General features: G+C 42.3%; 1 protein-coding gene across 1 annotated transcript in view; it reads right to left on the bottom strand.

Moving 5' to 3' along the window:
- Window positions 1-6,000, bottom strand: part of Cntnap2 (contactin associated protein 2) — a 2,080,708-nt gene that overhangs the window by 458,762 nt on the left and 1,615,946 nt on the right. The window lies entirely within an intron of this gene.

The raw sequence follows: 6,000 nt of genomic DNA on the forward strand, positions 1-6,000 counted from the left end.
GTGAAAATATCCTCTTTCTCCATTAGTGGCATGCTCATTCAGCTCTTATCTTTATATTCCAGTAAGTTATTTTGCTCTCAACATTTTAACAAAAGAACCCAACAACAAAATCCTTGAATACCTTGTTTGATTGGAGAATTTTAATGTTTTTCATTTATCATTGTAAAACCAAGGACAATTTTATAACTTTTTTGTACATAGCTGTTACATGAAGGGCAATCTGTCTTTAAGTAGAGGTAAATTACTCTTGAACAAAATGATCCTAGATAGTTTTCCCTTCAAGTCAAGTATCTTGTTGTTTAAATAAACTTCTTGTTTAAAAAAAAAAAAAAAAAAAAAAAAAAAGATGAGAGCTATGGTTTTTATGTGGACATTTCCATGGTAATCACTTCCAACAAACTGATAATTAAGATTAACTACCACAATTAACATCTATCTTATCTATCTATCTATCTATCTATCTATCTATCTATGTATCTATCTATCTATCTGTCTATCATCTGTCTATCTACCTAGCTGCTGCAGGAAAAAGGTCCTCTCCAAAGCCATGGATTATATAAAAGTAATTCTGTCTGATTCATCATAGCCCTCAAAACTGTAACTCAGAAACACAGACATGGATAAATTATACCTTGAGCTAGCTGATTTTTCTCCCAAAAAGAGAGTACATAACCAATTTGGCTTTTGAGCAAGAAAGTCAGGTGGGATGGAAATCAGAAAGCTAGAGAGTTTCCTCCACAGCTGGCTCTGGATCAAGCCAGTGTACCTAAGTCAGATTCTGTGAACACCTTAAAAAATTTCAAATGGCTTCCACACAAGACTGAGGGCTGATCTTGAAAGGATAAAACCCCAGTGAAGACTGGATCTCACTGCCCACTGCCCACTGATAAGTATTGGATCCTTAGTTATTGGGTATCCTCTGCCCATATAATAGGCCAAATCAATCTGAGTTAATAAGACCAGATTTAATAAACAGAGTAAAGCAACGCTTGGGTAAGAAATCACATGGCAGGAGAGAAATCATGTGGCAGGTCTGAAATACCTGCAGACATGAACAGCCCCAGGGGAGTAACTGACCTTTGGCTGGCTTTCTTTAGGTGGGGTCTGGAGAGGGCAGCTCCAGGGGAGATCCCCAACACCCACAACAAATGAGAAGAAGCTGGGATTTGAATGGCAATGATTACCAAGACCCTAAACATCCATTTACCTTAGGCATAGGGCAAAGTAGCCTCATCTCAGAAGCTTGTGGTTGTGGGGAGTCCATTAAAATGAGTTCATTTCCTGGACACCTGTGCAATCTTCTGAGTGATCTTTTTATAAGCCAGGACCCAAAAGGGGCCTTGGAAAGCTGCTGGCTACCAAGTGCAGTTAAGAAAGTATAGGAGCTTTCCAGAAAAGAACTCTTCAACCTGAAGACTTTTTTCAGCTGTCACTATGTCCTGATGATTAATGGAATGGTGTAGTTGACTAGCATAACAGATAAGGGTGATGGACTACCCAAGGCCTACTGAAAACTTTAGTTTGAGCAATATACCTAGGAGTCTTTTAACAACAACAAAAATTACCTTTCCAGTTTTATTTATTGTGTTTCTCTTTAGTGCAGGGAGCTTGCATTTGCATTGCTAATAGCTCTCTTTCAAAGTTTGTTGACATTTCAGCAGATCTTTAATGTGGATGAATGTTAAAACACCCTTGGGCAAAGTCAGTTCCCCAAAGTGAACTAGGCAACCTCTGAGCTCCATTATGAAAGCAGCAGAAACACTCAAACCAACCCTGAGTCCACAACACTGAGTGCATGCACACTGACCAGGTCACTAGAAGGGTGCTGGGTGCACCACCCCAAAATATGCCACTCTGGGAAAAAATATGTTAAGTTAAAGACCCTTGAAAACTAACAAATTCAAAGCAGACCCCCTGATCTTCCATTTTCCTCTAAAAACAGTAATCCTACAACAGTTTCCCTTAAGGGAAAACTGGTTCCTTCTGCTCAAGAGAAAGAATTGCCTGGCATGGGTAGAAAACTAACATTCCAGGTACTGAAAATATAAAAAAATCAATCCACTTGTTGGATCAATCACCTGGCCAAGCAACCATCCCTCAGGAAGATGTTAGGTCCCAGGGGCCCCCAAAAGGACCATGCTGCTGACCTGACTGACCTGGCCTAACCCAGTCAGAATTCTTATCAGGTAAACAAAAACCTAAACTCAACATTCCTCAAGAATCTCCTAAGGCTGGTTTCTGCTTGTTAGGAAAGCCACTACTTCCCTTCCCTGGCCCCAGAGGTCAAATTGGGCAAATAAGACCTAGCTCAAGATAACCCAAGGAGCCTGCATCAGATCAAAGTCCCCATACTAACTCCCAGGTGATTCTGGCCCATATGCCACCTCCCACTGCTGCTTGCCCCAAGAAAATTGGCAAGGCTTTTCCTTGTTGCTATTCTCTGCTCTCTGAGACAATCTGGCACTTTTTCTCCTCAGTAAACTTATCTTTCTACCTATAAAGTAGTCCAGTTCAGAGGTTTGTTGTGTCTCCAAACAGAAGTTAGGACCACTCTTAGGAAAGCTGGCTTACCTTAAGCCATGCTAAACAGACAGGCAAAATAATTATCCTTGTGGTGAGATTCTGAACTTCTTTCCCCCCAAATTCCTGCCACCTACCAGAGACTTTTAAGTATAGGGGCCTGAGAACACACTGAAGGAAGACCCCAGACTCAAATAGCATGCAAGAACAAAGAGCTCCTTTTAAGCACAGCTAGGGGGATTTCAGGAACAGTTAGGTCATCTCAAACATAATTGGTCAAGCAAGCAGAAGTTACACTAGCATACTTTTAATTGGTTGAGGTTCTGATTTACCATTTTCGGACATACTTGAGCAAGTTTGGGCAAGTCCAGACATGACTCAGAATGGTGGTTGCAGGATTTGTCCTTGAGACATTGTAGGGCGTCCTCAGGCCTCTCCCTCTTGTCCCTGAATGTAAGGGTATTATTGATAAATGGCCCTTTGTTGGGAGAGACACTTGTTTTGCCCCTTACAGAGAACTGAAACCTAAACTCAGTTGTAAAAGTGGGAAAGTTTAAACCCTTCATAGACAGTGCATACGTGCCACTTTGTAAATCCACATAAATTTCTGAATTTCTCAGAAAAATATACCTTTTCCTTTTCTATATCTTTTCTGAGCATGTTTTTTTTTTTTTCCTAATACTTTGACCTATACTCTTCCTCTAAAGCAGTAGCTCTCAACCTGTGGGTCACAGCCCCTTTGAGAGGTCCAATGACCCTGATATCATTGGAAAACACAGATATTTATATTATGATTCATAGCAGTATCAAAATTACAGTTATGAAACAGCAACAAAAATAATTTTATGGTTGAGGGTCACCACAACATGAAGAACTTTATTAAATGGTTGCTGCATTTGGAAGGTTGAGAACCACTGTTCTAAAGCCACCCTCCCCCAATTTGAGTACCTGCTACCATGTAGAAGGCAGGATCTCCACACCAATGTTTATCTCACCTATTGAGAATAAGACCACGACCACAATCTTAAGCCAAATCCTAAGCAAAATTTAATTAAATATTGACCAGGAGGATGGGATTTGGCCAAGACCACTCTGGGATTCCCAGGAAATGGCTATGAATCACATTTTGCAAAGGCTTAAAAAGCCAAACCCCACAATTTACTACATTTCCTAACAGGTCCAGTCAGGGACAAGCATACATCCTGAAGTATTCCTATGTACTTCTAGCCTAAGTCCAATCAGGGGCTAGCTTACATACTGACGTATTTCCTGGCCACATACTTCATACCCACATGTGATCAAGCACATCTGGTGCATATGTGTCAAACAAACACAGGACAAACAGGAACTCATTCCTAACAGCAAACAGAACTATTAACCTGCAAGGTTTATTTTTCCTGTTTTGGTCTCATAGGTAAATTATTACAAACTCCATGGCTTTTCTCTTCTCTTCTCCATCCTTTTACAGGAAGCTGCAGAGATTTGCACCTTACCTGCTGTGGGGAGTTTCTCTTAAACTAATAGAATAGTTCTGTCTGAATAAATTTTGACATAGCTTGGCTTTGAAATTTTCCTCCCTTTTAATTCTTTAACTGGTCTAGGGGCCATCAGTCCTCTGCCAGGTTTAGGAGTTCAAAGGCTAGGAAAGTCACATGCCAGGGTTGGTGAGGCTTGACCTCCATGGTGTAGCAAAGAGGGTGAATCTGCACAGGCCATTCTGATCTCCAGTGTCCAGGTTGTTGGCAGACAGGGCATGGCTTTGTGAGTGGCTGAAGGTCAGGGCAATACCATGACCAGTGGCCCCAGGATGCATATGATACAGGCTCCTGGCAGAGTTGATTTGAGTTGAGCTCTGGTGGGATGGAGCCTCATGTATGACTTCCCTTGTCCCCCAGTGGCCTCAGGGCATCTGCCAAGGCATGGGCTTGGAGTGTAGGATTCTGTTGCAGCTAGGAACATTGGGAAGACTCAGCTGCCTCTTTTGGGGTGTTAAAAAAAACATTTTCACCAATTCTTATATTCCTCCTCAGCCCCTTTAAAACTTACCAATATATAAGTAGAAGCAAGGTTAGGCATAAATTGGTCATTGTTAGCCTGAATAGACCTTAGATAAGGAGAGTCGTTCTCTAGGCCATTGGTTCTCAACTTTCCCAATGCTTTGACTTTTCAGCATAGTTTCCCATGTTGTGGTGATTCTCATTACAAATTTTTTCCATTGCTATTTCATAACTGTAGTTTCACCATTGTTATGAATCTCATTGCAAACATCTGACATGCAAACAAGATAATTAAGGGGCTAGCTACAGTAGATACCAAAGTGATTTCTTTGTTGTTGCTGACTTTCTCTGTCATGGATCTGCTTTTTTAGCAGGGCCATGTAATTTCTAATGACTCCTGAGTGGTTAGCATAAAAACAGCATTGCTCTCCTAAGGCCTTGCATAGGACCCCCTGTTGAAAGAATGATAACCAGGGAGACTGTTGGGGTCGGCGTCCAAAACAGAGAGCTTCACTCCGATATCGGGTCACAAAAGAAGCTTTATTAGCACGAGCTCATGGGCCACCAGTGCGAGAAATGACTGGTGACCCCGAGTCTAAGGCTCGCAGGCCTTTTATGAGGTGGTTCTATCAGGGCAGGGGAGCGGGGTCATCCAGAGTGCAGACATCTGGGGGCCAGATGTCTCCGCGGTCTTTCTCAGAATCTGGGTGGGTAAACGAATTCCAAGCTTATCTATCAAGGGGTTATTTGGCAAGCATTCTTCTCAAGCAATTTATCTTGCAAGCACAACCACAGGCAGTTATCCTGCAAGCATCCTGTTAGCACAGCATGATGGGCTAACTTTCTGGTATGGGGCATGGGGGCAGAGTGCAATATTTCCCACTGAATCTACAATTAGCAGAGCTAGTGGGGAGGGGTTTGTTTCCCTTACAATGGCCTTTCATTCCCCCCCTTTTTTTTGTGCTGACCTTTAATCCTAAAGGTCATTCCCTGGTATAGACTGATATCTTTGTCTTAGGACCATCATTTTAACCCCGTCTACTTGGGAACGGACAAAGCCTGAAATCTGATTTAGGACATATGGTCCAATCATTAGTACTAGGAGCAGAACAATTAGAGGCCCAGTGAGGGCTGAAAGCAGGGTGGTCATCCAGGGTGACTTTTTATACCATCCCTCTAACCAGCTTTAGGAGCCTCGTAGGGATTTTTCCCTTGCATCCAGTCTCTCCCTGAGTTTTGTCATCAATTCCCTTACTACACCTGTATGATCCATGTAGAAGCAACAGTTTTCCTTCAGGGCAGTGCACAGACCACCTTCCTTTAAGAACAGTAAGTCCAGTCCTCGTCTATTTTGCAGGACCACTTCCGATAGCGAAGTTAAAGACTTTTCTAGGGCAGTAACGGAGATCTCGATTGCTCTCAGGTCTTGTTGGACTGCCTCTTCTAGAATCCCCAACTGCCTAGGGCCTTCAATTAAATGGCT

Source organism: Onychomys torridus, chromosome 3 (assembly GCF_903995425.1).
Source record: "Onychomys torridus chromosome 3, mOncTor1.1, whole genome shotgun sequence".
NCBI lineage: Eukaryota > Metazoa > Chordata > Mammalia > Rodentia > Cricetidae > Onychomys > Onychomys torridus.